The sequence below is a fragment of the Giraffa tippelskirchi genome, chromosome 4, assembly GCF_054371585.1.
Source record: "Giraffa tippelskirchi isolate mGirTip1 chromosome 4, T2T-mGirTip1v1.2.pri, whole genome shotgun sequence".
NCBI classification, from domain to species: Eukaryota; Metazoa; Chordata; class Mammalia; order Artiodactyla; family Giraffidae; genus Giraffa; species Giraffa tippelskirchi.
The window spans coordinates 73,423,438-73,439,378 of record NC_137278.1 but is presented as its reverse complement, the minus strand read 5'-3'; the positions used below and the strand labels follow the sequence as shown (position 1 = coordinate 73,439,378).

The window sequence follows — 15,941 nt, the reverse complement described above, 5'->3', positions numbered from 1 at the left end:
CTCCGTTAGAATGAAAATGCACACCTCACAATGCTAGCAGTGTTCTCCTGCAGGGCGCTGAGCATTTACTAGAGATTAGCGATTCCAAGAAAACTGTGCAAATAAACATCTCCATCAATCATACGAGCAGCTGTCTGAATGACTCTGAATTGAGGGATAAAACGCCTCCGGCTACCTTTTGCCCTTCCAGAAAAGGATCTACCACCTTTGTTTCTCTCCCCGCTTTTTAGGCAGAACTCCTGGTCTCTATTCCCAAAACAGTGCCTGCCAGATGAGGTTCAGCTGTCAACCTATCCAGCAAAAACAGCTGAATCTGGTTCAGCGGGAAGAGGAACAGCAGCCCCTGGTGAAGTGAAGCCCAGGCACAGCCTGGATCTTTCCAGTTAGGCCAAGATCTGCCTTCCATTTCTTCAACTGACTGGTAGCTAGAGGCCGAGTCAGGATGTAGGCGCAGGGTGGAAGGCACTTTCTGAAAGGCCCAGGAGACCAGAAGAGTGAGGACAGCCTGCTAGAGGAGTCCCGTCAGTTGAGGGCTTTCACTCTCCTCCTCACCGGTTATGGCTTATATTTGGCCAAACGAAATCAGTCACTTTGGGTGGAGTGCCTTTGAAGCTGAATTGTTCTCCCCTCACCAGGCTTTCTTCTCTAGCCTTGCTGGTTTCTTCTACAGTCCCACCAGCCTCCCATCTCAGAGGCCTAACTTCAGTCAAGTCCTGTCGACCCTTCCTACACAATGGGTTTCATGTATGTCCCCTGGGGTGCCATCCTGGTCTCTCACACCATCCTCTCTGGCCTGGAACTTACAGAGGCCTCCAAAATGGGTCCCTCCAGTTGATCTCTCCAATCCTCTCTCACACAAGTGGCCACATTCTCTTCCTCACACTCCTTTGCATGTGATCCTTGCTCATCAACTTGCAATGTTGCCCAAGGTAATGAGCTGTGACTTCAAGGCTCCCCCAATAACTGGGCCACCAACCAAATTTCCAGAATCGTGTCCTCATTATGGGCACACTTGCATGGGTGTGTATACACACACACACACACATTCACAGAGCTTTTGATTAAGCCAGAATGACGTCCCCACTGTTCCTAGGAAATGTTCCATGGATTCCTGTCATTGTGCCATTGTTCCCACCACTTCCCCAACCTGGCACTCCCTTCCCCATAATGTGAACTAAGTCCCTCTCATCCTTTCCACCTTCCCTCCTTCTTCCACCTTTCAGGTCCACAGAGAGCCATGTCCATCCTGACTGCACACCCCATTTTTCCTGTGCACCAGCCATACTAACACAGCCTGCAACCAACTGACAAGTTAGAGCATATATCATTACTGCCATTTAGCAGGAGCAGAGCCTGCACACAAAGAGCTGAAAGAGCCATCTCCCCAAGTCCACACAGCAGTGGGTAGTTGCAGCACAACTCGCCTGGGTCTCCAGCCCAGTCCAGCCCTCTGCTGGGACCCCTGCAAAGCCAGAGACAGAGGAGCTGGAAGGAGGAGGAAGAGGTAGGGGGAGGGGAGGACGGACCATGGTTGTGCAGGGTGGGGGAGAAGCAGTGAGTAATGGTTGGCTTCCCCAGTCAGCCAGAAAAAAATAGGGCAAGCTCAGCTTGCGGAAGCACCCAGCACAGCACCCGCCATGTGATCAGCCAGAGGCGGAGACCGCGCAGGGGGCCGCTTCCGATAAACAAGCCTATTGCCTTGTGGTAAAAACACGAGGGGGCAGTGTTTCTGGTTTCCTGGAAGGCAGCCCAGAGGCCCCTGCCATTTTTGCATCTTTTTGCGTTATCACATTGACTTGGGGGATTTGGACACAGTTTGTTGGGCTGTATAGGAAAACACAGTAGCCAATCCTTCCAAACAGGGCGCTTTTGTCCACAGCTGACACCCTGGCTGGGAGCCCAGCTTAGCCTCAGGGAAGATTTAGGTCAGAAGGAAAATGGGGGCGGGGGTGGCTGCAGCCTTAATATCTGGCCTAGAGCAAGATGGAGACGGTTCCCACGGTCACACCTGTGCCCCTCCGGCAGGCACACGGGGTGGCTGGCCTTTCCTCACCCAGTACTGCGGACTCTAGGCGGAGATGTGGGTAGGCCTCATCAGCCCTGCAGAAGAGCTAGTTGGCAAATACCCATCGTGCTGGAAAATCCCCATTTTGCCATTTCGCTCAGTTGTCACCACTTCCCAGTTAGCTCAAGTCAGAAGCTCTTCCCTTACCTGTCTGGAGTGTGCAGACCTGTGAGGAGGAGGAATTGTGACCCAAGAGGAGCTTCCAGTCGGCTGGGGAGGTGGCCAGGGAGCCGGGAACCATTTCCAAAGCAAATGAGCTTCAAGAGGCAAAAAAGCATGTCGTCCTGAGTCACGGAGAGTTTGAGAGCTGTGCCTGCTTTATAGAAAGTTCATTTTCCACAGTGTTTTTCCTCATTCAAAGGGGAGTTTTTGAGGACCTGCCCTTTAACCACTTGCTGCCATGTTCCCCCTGAAACACCGTTTCAAAAAAGGCTCCTTTTCACGGAGAGAACCTATCCCTTAGTTCTTGTCGCCCATGCGCATTTATGGGGTTGGCAAATAGGCTTCAGGTGCCCGCATCTTTTGTTAAAAAAGGGTCACCTGCGCAGGCCTGGCGCCTGGCTGCCTTGCGAAGCTCTCTTGCGGGCCTCGCCCGCCATCTTCTGGACGAAGGTAGAACTGCTGCCAGCGAGAGGCTATTTGGACAGAAGATTCTCGGGCCGAGGCTTCCAGGGCAAACTTGAAAGCCAACCAAGGAGGGGCAATGAAAAAGAACTACTCTTGAACTCCCAAAAAACTGTCACGGACTTCATTTTCAACAGCAAAGATTCGCGTAAAGATACATCTCTTTTTTTTTTTTTTTTTTAATCATTCCCAGTGTGTCTTGCCTCACTTATCACCAAACAAGCATGCATTTGAACCCCGGCTATGAGCCAGAGGCCATGCTAGGTGCTGGGAGTGGGTGAATCACACAGTCCCTGTTTTAAAAGAAAGCCTGGAGTCTTCGTAGGAAACTAAAACTTCTCCTTAAAATTCAATTTAAAAAATAAAAAGTCTGGAGTCTCTTTGGATGAACCAAAAATTTCTCTAAAAGATTAACTTAAAAAAAAAAACAACAAAACCTAAAGTCCGAGAGGTGCAAACACCCATGAGGCAAGGGTAACATTGCAATGTGATCAGTGCCACGAAGGGGTGTCCCACGTGCCATAAGGCCTGGGGAGGAGGAAGTCTGCCTGGGACAGAAAGGGAAATTGTCCAAGGGGAACAGAGAAGGTGACATTTGACTGGTGGTAAGCAGCCAAAAAGGGAGGGCAGGGAAGGCTCAAGTTAGTCTCATCAAGTCACCGGCCACACCCCCTCTTCCTCCCCTTTCCAAGGTGGCCAGCAACATTGTTAGCAGAAGGGAACATTGTTAGCAACTGGTCACTGGGAACCTTGGAGGGTGTTGAACTTGGGTGGGAACGTTGGGGAGTCTAGAGAAGGTGGAGAGGTGAAAGGTTATGGGATCTTTTTGAAACTGATTTGGGGGAGGGGGTTGCTGAACAGCCGCTGGTTCAGCCCAGGGGTGTGGGACAGACAGTAAATGCTGTGGCCAAGAGGAAGTAAAACACCAGACTTTGGAGTAAAAGGAAACGGTTTGGCTCTCAACTTGGCTGCGTCACAGCTGTGTGACATGGGCAAACCACTTAACTTCTCTGAGCTGTGGTTTCTTCATACATAAACAGGAGGGATGATAACAGTCTCTGCTGAGGGGAGTTAAATAAGGCAATGCCTGTGGAGCCCTAGCCCAAGGCCTGTCAGTGACTGGCTGTGGAGGCCTCGGGGCGTGATACTGAGGACCCAGTTTGGGTCTTCTGTAGAGCTCTGTGTCCACTTGTTCCCAGAGGCACCCACACCTCTCAGGCATCTTCCAAATAGGGTTGGCACACCTCATGAGACATACTTATGCTAAAACACAATTACTTGTTTAGCTTTGTTGTTGTTCAGTCACTAAGTTGTGTCCAACTCTGTGACCCCATGCACTGCAGCAGCACACCCGGCTCCTCTGTCCTCCACTATCTCCTGGAGTTTGCTCAAACTCATGTCTACTGAGTCAATGATTTTATTTAACCATCTCATCCTCTGCCACCGCTTTCTCCTCCTGCCTTCAGTCTTTCCCAGCATCAGGGTATTTTCCAGTGAGCTGGCTCTTCGCATCAGGTGGCCAAAGTATTGGAGCTTTGCCATCAGTCCTAGCTGGTCCTCCTGTATTTTTAGTGGCTAAATCTGGCAAACCTACTTCCAGTCCCCTTGGGGGAGGAGCCAAGGTAGTAGCCAAGATAGATAATGGAAGTAGTTTGACGCTGCTATGGAAACCCCAGGAAGCTGCTGGGAACTCAGGCACACCAGAGTCAGAGATTTTCAGGAAGCTTCTGCAGGTCAAAGCTCATTTCAGCCCACCCTGTAATAATGACCCAGCACCCATAAGATGGGGCCCCTTGAGTTTTGTAGGCAGTTAGTTCTAAGAGCAGGAAACACAGAGCACACAAGGCAAAGTGAGTCTAGATCAAATAAACTTGCAGGTTAAACAGGTTCCTTCATGGCTAGACCTTTATTATGCTGATGTGAACTGGGAGTTTCTAGAAGGGGGTGGGGGGGTGGGAGAATGTTTGCAGTGCTTCCCAGGTCCCATCTGGTCCTGGGAACTTGATCTTCACATGCATCCCTTAGGCTTGGCTTTCCAGGAAATGCTGCTCAAAAAGGACAGCTGAAAGCAAAAATTACATCAAAAACTCCTGTAATCCACAGGTGAGACACAGGTGCTAAGCAGTCCCTGTCGGAGTGAACCGTTTTTGATCCTGCCAGCAATGCAAGTGGCTCCTCACCAGCAGAGACACCATAGCCATGCCCACGTGTAGGCTTTTAGGGAAGCTCCCACTGTGAATTCTGGGATTTTAAGCTGATGGGGTTTTTGTCATCTGTGGCACAGCACGGAATTTTCAGAGGCCTTCCCCAAACTCCCAGCCATCTCTCCCATTATTCTGCTGCTGCTGCTGCTGCTGCAGCTAAGTCACTTCAGTTGTGTCTGACTCTGTGCAACCCCATAGACGGCAGCCCACCAGGCTCCTCCGTCCCTGGGATTTTCCAGGCAAGAGTACTAGAGTGGGGTGCCATTGCCTTCTCTGCATTATTTTGCTTCTGCACCTAAAACTCCATCATCGGCGTGTGGAGGCCTTGACACTAGTTCAAGTGCAAATATGCCTGGGAGATGCTCCTGAGCCTCCATCAGCCACACCACAAGGTCAGTAGATGTGACCCGTCTCAAGTGACAGGTGGCATCTTTGTTTTCTGGGCTGGGAAGTTACTCTGAGGCTCAGAGCAGGTACACAAGCTGGGGGAGGGGACAGTGTGGAGCCGACCTGAGCCATCAGAGGGGAGCCAGGGTCCTGCTAGGGCCAGCAGAGAAGAAACACAATCTAAGCTCCTTCCGAATTTGCCAAGTCCATGGCTTACCTGGAACCCTGTAAACATCTAAACACTGGCCTGAAATGACATCTCCTCACTCACAGCGAGAGGCCCTTAATCCTTTCCCACAGGTTTGACTCCCCTCTGGAGACTTCCATCTATCCAGAGGCCTCTAGTCCCTGTGAGATGACATAGCGTTTATAGCACAGGTCACACTCAGGGCCAGGCCTGCTCTAACCTAGCCCCCAGTTCTGGAAACCCAGCCACCTGCTACCCTAGGTCCAAGACCTGAGTGCTTTGGTCCTGCCCCATCACCTTATTTCCCAAGCCCAGAAGTTGATTCCCTGCCACATTCACCCCTCCTGGTATCTTAATTTTCTGCCTGTTATTCCACTTTGGGTCTTGCAGCCCTGTAGCCCTTCACCCCTGCAAGGATTGGGGGTTGTACCCCAGGGCCCAGGACAAAGCCAGACGCTACTATAATAGTTCTCCTGTGCCTCCTCCTACTGGAAGGCTCCCGACTCCTTCCTGCTAGAGGTCCCCATGGACAAAGACCAACCCCCCCCATGGCTCCTTTGCTGGTCTCATTCCCATGGTTCTGTTTATAATCAATTGATGAGCATTCCTGTGTATGACATGTTCCACCCCACCTTACTCTCCCCTCTGGAACACAGACTCCACATCCAGTTCTGGAGCTCTGGGTTGCCATCAGAAGTTCTTTCGAGCTGGAATCCCTCCCAGGGGGCTTGTGGATTTAGCTTTTCTGGGGTGACCTGAGAATTCTGCAAATGACCTGGAGCAAGAACCTCCGAAGAACTCCTAGGCTGAAAGCTGCCCCATAAGGACAAGCTGGACCACAAGGGGGCAGTGTTGGCCAACGGTACTTCACTGAATTAAGGCCGCCTTTCTCTTGTAGCTGTGAGGGAAGGATGGAACGTTCTTTACGGGAATAAGTTTATGTTAAGTTACATGAAATGAAAAAGGAGTGTCTGATGAAACACTCAAGGCTTTTGGGGGGCTACTTCAGCATTAGCATAGGGGAGACGTTCCATACCTCATTCAGGACATTCTAGAATACCAGCTCAGGGCAAGTGTAATAGCAGCTGTACCATCTAGCTCCTAGCTCACCTGTGGTAATGTGGAAACAAGGATAACAGGCCTGTATGAAGCAGGGCAGGTTTCATGTCCCCACTGCTTATGTGCAGAAACTGCGTTCCTGGAGGATTCCAATAACTTACCAGGGTCTTGGCTTAGCCAATGGCAGAGCTGGACCCAGGACCCCAGGATCTCAATCCCTGGGTCAGAACATTTTCCACAGTGCTCCACTGGGCCCTTCCTGCCACCCCAGAGGAGTTATTCAGAAATTGGTGCTGAAAGCCACTGAGGCCCAAGCTGGAGGGTCTCCACACCCCGTTTCCAGCTCTGAATGATGCAAGTCAAGAATTTCACCCTTATGCCAACTCTTCATTGGAGTAGGCCTCCCATCAGGAGCTCCCACCTGGTTAGAACATAAGAGCACCTGTATTCAGGCTTTACCACCAGTGGGCTTTGCTTCAGTAAGCCCAATATATAAACGGCCGCTGGATTTATAGAAATTATAGATTGGGGGGGGAGCAGCTTTGTGAAATGATACATATAATTTTTTTAGATACCAAGGTTCCCACACCTATCACCCTACTTCCCAAGCATTTAATTTATACCTGCTTTTGTGGGGATTCATCTGCTGCTAATTTACTCATATCACAGTAGAGAGATCAAACAAGGAAAGTGGTCAGAAGTGAGGCCTCTGGTTCTCCTTGGAGGGTATAAGGATGAAAAGGAGAAAATGCAGCTCCTTGACCCTCTGGCCTGCCACTCTGGCCTACCCTTTGGCCTACCTACCTCCCACTCACTAGCCGGAAGGGAGCCACAGCCTGACCAGCGCCACCAGCTACACTGACACTTTACTGCCCCTGCTGTGAGACAGCATGCCCTGCCCTCATCCAACTGCTGCTCTAGAGGGAGAATGAGACAAGCACCAGGTCACTTAACACAAGGCAGCCAGAGACACACAAAGGACACAGTTTCACAGGCGGCAGTAGCTGGGATAGGCCTTGAAGTCTGGAGGGACTTTCATAGGTAGAAATAAAGGAGAGAGGGTTTTGTAGGCTGAGAAAACTGCCAGCAAAAAGTCAGGAAGGCATGTGAACTTGAGTGTGCCTAGGGGACGTCAAGAAGCATTGTTCCTCTCCAATGAGATCACATGCTCCACAAAGGTGAGAAGTACATATGATGAGCCTTGGTATCCAGCACAGCACAGGGTCATGAACCTGGAAGGGGCTTGTGAAGTATCATTTTGGGTGAACTTCTCAAAAGACAGCACCTTCCCCTGGGGTACTGAGGCAGCTGTGTTGACAGGGAACTGAATTCCTAGTACCTACATGCTGTGTCAGTTATCAATTTACTGCTTCTCAACAGTAAATCCACCCTTAATTGCCCAGCTCCTGATACTGAAGCAAAGCCCTGTAAGCATCTCTCTTGCCAGCCCCTGATATTAAGCTTTGTAAGCAGAGGGCGCTGAAGAGACCTCATACTGTTCATGGGTTCTCAAGGCAAGAAGACTGAAGTAGTTTGCCATTCCCTTCTCCAGTGGACCACATTTTGTCAGAACGCTCCACCATGACCTGTCCATCTTGGGTGGCCCTACACAGCATGGCTCATAGTTTCATTGAGTTAGACAAGGCTGTAGGCCATGTGATCAGATTCGTTAGTTTTCTGATGGAGAAGGATAAGAGGCTTATGGAAGCTTCCTGATGGGAAAGACTGACTGAGGGGGAAACGGGGTCTTGCTCTGATGGGCGGGGCCGTGCTCAGTAAATCTTTAATTCAATTTTCTGTTGGAGCTGGAATGTTAGGTCCGTGAATCAAGGCAAATTGGAAGTGGTCAAACAGGAGATGGCAAGAGTGAACATAGATATTTTAGGAATCAGCAAACTAAAATGGACTGGAAAGAGTGAATTTAACTCAGGTGACCACTATATTTACTACTGTGTGCAAGAATCCCTTAGGAGAAATGGAGTAGCTGTCAGTCAATAAGAGTCCAAAATGCAGTACTTGGATGCAATCTCAAAAACAACAGAATGATCTCTGTTCGTTTCCAAGGCAAACCATTCAATATCACGGTAATCCAAGTTTGTGCCCCAACCAGTAATGCTGAAGAAGCTGAAGCTGAATGGTTCTATGAAGACCTATAAGACCTTTTAGAACTAACACCCAAAAAAGATGTCCTTTTCATTATAGGGGACTGGAATGCAAAAGTAGGAAGTCAAGAAACACCTGGAGTAACAGGCAAATTTGGCCTTGGAGTACAGAATGAAGCAGGGTAAAGGCTACTAGAGTTTCGCCAAGAGAACACACTGGTCATAGCAAACACCCTCTTCCAACAACACGAGAGAAGACTCTAAACATGGACATCACCAGATGGTCAACACCAAAATCAGATTGACTATATTCTTTGCAGCCAAAGATGGAGAAGCTCTATACAGTCAGCAAAAACAAGACCGGGAGCTGACAGTGGCTCAGATCAGGAACTCCTTATTGCCAAATTCAGACTTAAATTGAAGAAAGTAGGGAAAACCACGAGACCATTCAGTTATGACCTAAATCAAATCCCTTACAATTATTCAGTGGAAGTGAGAAACATTTAAGGGGCTAGATCTGATAGACAGAGTGCCTGATGAACTATGGATGGAGGTTTGTGACATTGTACAGGAGACAGAAATCAAGACCATCCCCAAGAAAAAGAAATGCAAAAAAGCAAAATGGCTATCTGAGGAGGCCTTACAAATAGCTGTGAATAGAAAAGAAATGAAAAGCAAAGGAGAAAAGGAAAGATACAACCATTTGAATGCAGAGTTCCAAAGAATAGCAAGGAGAGATAAGAAAGCCTTCCTCAGTGATCAGTACAAAGAAATAGAGGAAAACAATGGAATGGCAAAGACTAGAGATCTCTTCAAGAAAATTAGAGATACCAAGGGAACATTTCATGGAAAGATGTAAAAAAGATAAGTTTCTGACAAGATCCAATACTTTGGCCACCTGATGCGAAGAGCTGACTCATTTGAAAAGACCCTGATGCTGGAAAGATTGAAGGCAGGAGGAGAAAGGGACGACAGAGGATGAGATGGTTGGATGGCATCACTGACTCAATGGTCATGAGTTTGTGAACTCCAGGAAGAAAAGGCTCCTCTCCTGGCTCTGGTGCTCTTTGCTTTCTTCTTCCTCTCTCAATGCTGGGCATGTCACTCATCTCCAGAGAATCTCAGGGGCACCTTAGGAGAAGCTTGTCCCAACAGGTTTCCTAGCTAAGGTTCTCCAATGACTTCCTGTAAAGTTTAACACCAGCTTCTAGGCAGCTTCCAGGTGAGATTTGTTGGCACCCCGTGGTCAGTTTCCAGCTTGACCATGACCTCAGTGAACAAGGCTTGATGACTCCAGCCACACCTCTCCAGTGAGATCTGAATCTCAGCCTCTGAGAGGCACCACTCCCAAATTCATTCCTGTATTTACAGTTGTCTTTACTCCTAAGTAGCCAATTCCCTGTCACTAGTTAGTAATTCTTTACATTCTGCCTTCCCTGTTAGAATTTCTGTGTGGCTTCTGTCTTCTGATCAGGCCCTGACTGATAAAATGCTTATATACATGCTGTGGGGCTGCACTCCTCCGGCCTGAAAGTCTTGTTATGGCCCAGTCTGCAGGCCAAAGGAAGAGCCTGGAAACAGCGACAGAGCTGTTAATATCAATGGTTTGTTGGATAGGGTATCTTACACTCCTGAAGTCAGGGAGGCTACCATTCATAGGGGGAATTGATGTCAGGTTGGTTCATCAGTTACCAGGGAAATCAGCTGCTGGGGTACAGCCCTCACAGCCCCTTCGGTTAACAGCCATCATGAGGGTGGACGTTTCCCTTTAATAAACTAGCAGGTGGCCCTGTTCTGGACTAAGGATTAGAACAATCACTAGTTGGGGCAACAGGCAAACATGTAGGCAGTTACTGGTTAAGTTCCATGATTAGGAGGTTTGGATAGTCAGGTAAGGAGGGTGCAGGTGAAGTGGGGACTGCTGGAGAAGGGGACATACAGAGAGCAAGCCATACACATGCCTTCACATACATCCTGGCATACACCCTGGGGGCATGTGTCCTTACGTCAGATGCACCCAACAAATCCTCTGAGCATTTAGGTCTCCTCTTCCTCTTGCATACTCACTGTATATCAGCCAGGGTTCAGTCAGGAAAATAGAAACTGCTCTCAGTATTTCCAGCAGGAAGGGATTTAATACAGGGACTCTGGTGCTTAAGTTCAGGCTTCACCTGATCCTACCTGCATCACTATGGGCAGGCGACTTAGCCTTTCTGAAACTCAGTTACTACTTCTGTGAAGACAGATGTAATCATAGTACCTAACTCATAGGATTTCTCTGAAAAATTACGTAAAATTATCCATGAAAAATTCCCAGCACCTGGTAGATGGTTAGTGCCCGATCATTGTAAACTATTGTCGGTGTTACTATTCAGTTCAGTTCAGCCACTCAGTCATGTCCGACTCTTTGTGACCCCATGGACTGCAGCATGCCAGTCTTCCCTGTCCATCACCAACTCCCGTAGTTTACTCAAACTCATACAATCCTCTAAATGCTCTAGCACACCCGAGCTGAAATGTCTCAAAATCCCAGCAGTCTGCAGCTGAGGCAGCCAGAAAGGGAAGAGGGCATGTTGGCAGTTGGACATCTGTCCCCAGTGGAAGTAAAGGCAACCCCAGATGGGAGAGGGGGCACAGCGGTGGGGGGATGGCATGTAGGTTGGGTATGACCCAGTGGCTTAAAGAGCCTACCTGTCTTCAACTAGAACAGATTACACAGCCTAAACTTCCTTTCACCCATATTGAGCAAACCTCTCTCTTCCAGACACTTTTTAAAAATTTTAACTGAAAACATAATATATGCACATTGCTTTAAAAAAAAAAAGTTTAAGAGTACAAAATGCTATACAGTTAGGAATATCTCTGTTCTACCCCAAACCCTCAATCCCTCCATCCTCCCACCTCAGGCACAGCCATCAGGAACCAGTTTCTTTTATGGTTTTACAGGCGTATTCTAGGCATATACCAGTATAATATGTTTCCCTATTTTTAATATGCAGGAAAGCACTGCTTTTGCTTTTCCACTGGGTAATATATCTTGGAGAGCATTCCATAATTGTGTGATGCATCTACCTTATTTGTTATTTTTTTCTTTAGCCTTATTCTTTTAAAAATCGCATAGTATTCTTGATATGGATACAGCACTAACCAGGTTGCTTCTAGTGGAAATTTAACTTTTTTCCAGTCTTTTGCTATTATAAGCAATGTTGTCATACACATCCGTGTACACCGTCTTTCTTTTTTTATTTGAGGTAGAAAATCATCTTACCTCTTAGAGTTGGAGCCCCAAAGACCATCCTATGGTCTAGTATAAACACATCAGGGAAGGAGACGGGAAGCCCTCATTCCAGTTGTAGCTCAACCACTAACATCCTCTGCACTCAGACACTGATCACTTCATCTCTCTGTGTGACTCAGGTTCCTTGCTTGTCAGGAAGCAATAATTACACCTGCTTTAAATGGCCTCATCAGGCGTTCTGAGAATCAAATGAGATAATGGGCATGGAAGTTGGTGAGTGCCATACTAATATACACACGCATCTCTCATCGGGTTATTTGCCAAAACATTGACACTTTACTATATGAATCTGTCCATCAACTTTCAACATGGTGCCTGCTGTACCCAATGGACCTTCTAAGGGAAACTGACCCCCCACCCACCCTCAGCTCCTGCTTAGGAACCACCCAAGGCTGCCGCACACTGTTCTGTATGACGCTGCCTCCCCATCCCTCCACTTTTCCACTGCCCACCCAGCCAGGCTGGACACCTTTCCAATCTACGGGCTGCCCAGCAGCTAGAATGAGAAGCTCTGCCCACATAGAGACAAAGCAGGTCATTCTGATTCCTGCTCTTGGGAAAGTCAACTAGGAAATCATGATGACTAAGACAGTTAAGACAAACACAACACTGAATGCATAGAGAGAGGCCACGCAGTCAGGGCTGTGAAGGGTTATTAGAAGCTCAAGTTACAATATGCTGAAATTGGGAGGAAGCAGAAACCTTACATACATTAAAGCTATGAGACAGGGAAAAAAGTGAGAAAGGATGTTGATTAAAGTGAGAGGACACAGAGAAGCAGAAACATCAGAGCCAGCCAAGTAACAATGACAAAGCACATGAAGGTGCACCAGTGCTGGCTGCTGAAGGCAGCACAGTCCCTGGGGGCTCCCACGTGATCCTGTCTCCTTGTTCCCTCAAGAGGCTTTACTATAGCCTCCTTTCCCTGGGCTCAGTGGAGGAGGGGAGATTCTTTTCATGGTGAAGAAGTGCCAAACCAACCCAAAGCTCATGAGAACTATCTCCCCAGCTTCCTATAGAGTCCCCGAGGGACAGGTATGTGCAGTTCTTACCTTGGGACAGGGGAAATGAGAGTACATCTTGCTTGCTTGGAAAATACTGCTTTGCTTAATGAATTCATGCAGTTTCATGGAGGACAACCTCCTAGGGAAAGGGCAGGATGGAGAAGGGCAGAGAGCAGAAATGGAAAGACAAATGGATAATAATTAGCAGCCAAGACTTTGCTCATGCTGATCCTCTTACCCAAATCCCACCTGCCCTTCATGTCACCTCTTCCACCAAACCTTCCCCAGCTGCTCCAATCAGAGCAGCACCAACCTTCTTGACTACAACAGGAGATTGCTTTATGGGCCCCAACTCTTCTTACTGCCGCATATCGACACTTTTTACACTATGTCTTCACAGTTCTTCCCAATAAAAGGATGGAGTACATTTCCCCATCATTCAACATTGAGTTTGGTCAAAGCCAAAGCCAATAGCTTAAGATGGAAGTGATGGTATGCCAATTCCAAGACCTCTGGTGCTTCTCCCATTGCCATGAAAAGAGCATGCCAAGGCCAGCCCACTAGCCCCAAGAAGAGGAAGAAGCTGCCTTGACCAAGAGGAGCCTAGCCTAGATCAGTCAACTCTTAGATGTCTGAATTAAATAAATGTTTATTGTTGTTACATCACTGAGATTTTATGGTTGTTTGATATACAACTGATACAACTACACTTAGCACTTATTATACACTTGAGTACTTGGTGATTTTTAATAGCAGCTCATTCAGTTCAGTTCAGTCGCTCAGTTGTGTCTGACTCTTTGCCACCCCATGAACCTCATTAGTCATATATGATTGTGTCTCTTGGCAGGTCTCTCCTAGTTAAGACCATCAGATTTAGCAAATGAAACCACAGGATCCCCAGTTACAATAAATTTGAATTTCAGATAAACAATAAAGAATTCTTTAGTATAAATATGTCCCATGCAAGTTTCAGAACCTATTTATACTAAAAATTATTCATCTAAAATTCAAATTTAACTGGTGTCCAGATAAATAGATTTATCTGGCAATCCTACTCCTAGTGCTTTAGGCAGGATCAACATCTTACACAATAACTGTGAGATAGTTCCCGTGGTCACCATCATAATTCTTGGAGAGGAAATCCATGGTTCAGATAAAGATGTGCAACGGGGAGTTCCCTGGTGACCTAGAGGTTAGTATTTTGGGCTTTCACCGTTGTGGCCTGGGTTCAATCCCTGGTTGGGGAACTAAGCTCTCTGGCATGGCCAAAAAACACCTTTCAAGAAGGTAGATGTTGAGCACTTTCTTCTCTCCAGTGACAAATCCTCTTATAATAGAGATGGTGTAGTTATCATGTTCATAGCTCCTGTATAGGCAGGTACTGGGCAAAGACAGTAGCTTAGTTTCACATCAGTGCTACAGTGCAGCGTAGTGCTTAGTCATTCAGTGATGTCCATGTCTGACTCTTGCAACCCCAGGGACTGCAGCCTACCAGGCTCCTCTGTCCACGGGATTTTTCAGGCAAGAATACTGGAATGGGTTGCCGTTTCCTCCTCCAAGAGATCTTCCTGACCCAGGAATCGAACCCACATCTCCTGTGTCTCCTGCATTGTAGGCAGGTTCTTTGCCAGCTGAGTCATTGGGAAAGCTACAGGGCAGGGGAGTGGGCAAATCCTTATTCCCCTCCACAAATGAGTACACGGAACATCAGAGATATGAAATAACTTTCCTTTGGACATCCAGCTAGAAACAGTAGCAAAGCTAGAATTCAAATGCAGCCCTTTCTCTCTCCATATGCAACCCTGCCTCCAACTACCAACAATGTTTTTTTGTCATTTCCACAAAACTGAAGACAACAAAGAATATTCCCCAGCACCCAGTCTCTTTACTGTTCCCACTCAACGCGTTCAAGGAATAATCGAGGTTGTATCAGTTTGCTAGGACTGCCATAGCAAAGCACCATAGACGGGGTGGCTTAAATGACAGTGGTTTATCTTCTCACAGATCTGGAAGCTAGATGTCCAAGGTCAAGGTGTCAGCAAGGTTGGTTTCAGCTAAAGGCTGTGAGGGAAGGATCTGTCCCAGGCTTTTGACGGTTAATTTTCTGTGTCACCTTGACTAGGCCGTGGGATGCCCAAATATCTGGTTAGACATTATTTCTGAGTATGTCTGTGAGGATGCTTCTGGAAGAGATCAGTATTTGAATTGGTGGGCTGGATAGAGTAGACTACCCTGTTTCAGTGTGGATGGACATCATCTCATCCTTTGAAGGCCTGAATGGAGAAAAAAGGCAGAGGAAAGCTGAACTGATTCTCTCTGCCTGAGATATCAGTCTTGGACCGGAACTTACACCAGCAGCACTCCTGGTTACTAGGCCTTCAGACTCAGGCTGGAAATTATACATCAGCTTTCAGGAGTCTCCCACTTTCTGACAGCAGATTATGCCGCTTCTCAGCTTCCATAATCACCTGAGCCCCTTCTTGATAAGTTCTATTTGAACGTATAAGATTGGGCTCCTGTTGGTTCTCTGGAGAACTCTAATGTGAGACCTCTCTCTTTGGTCTTTAGATGGCCATCTTCTCCCTGATCTTCACATCACCTCCTCAGGTGCACATCTGTGTTTACGTTTCCTCAGTCATACTGGATAAGGACCCACCCTAATGACCTCATTTTAACATAATCACCTCTGTAAAGACCCTTATCTCTTCACGAAGTCACATTCTAAGGTACTGGGGGCTAGGACTTCAACATATGCGTGCGGAGGGTGAGAGGACAAAATCCGGCCCATAACAAGGTTTGTGGAGCTAACTGTGACTCATCTCAATACAGCCTGCATTTAAAAGAGGAACTTCAAGAGAAGAGACTTCAAATGATGGAATTCTGGACTTAAAGTGGGGGGAATTCTAGTTTTCAAAGTGGTCCCTAGGGGTGCTGAAGGCCCACCCTGTAGTTCTTCATAAAAGGCACCTCAAAGGTACCCCACCCTCTGCCAAAGGGGCCTGGCGACTGGT

The 15,941-nt window shown here is 47.6% G+C and overlaps 1 long non-coding RNA gene across 1 annotated transcript; it reads right to left on the bottom strand.

Annotated features, from left to right (window-relative positions):
• Positions 1 to 11,856: 11,856 nt before the first annotated feature.
• Positions 11,857 to 15,918, bottom strand: LOC145546115 (uncharacterized). Its single transcript, XR_014082518.1, has 3 exons — positions 15,615 to 15,918; positions 12,979 to 13,069; positions 11,857 to 12,104 (listed from the first exon to the last, which is right to left on the bottom strand). It is a non-coding gene; the product is annotated as an uncharacterized LOC145546115 (long non-coding RNA).
• Positions 15,919 to 15,941: the final 23 nt, after the last annotated feature.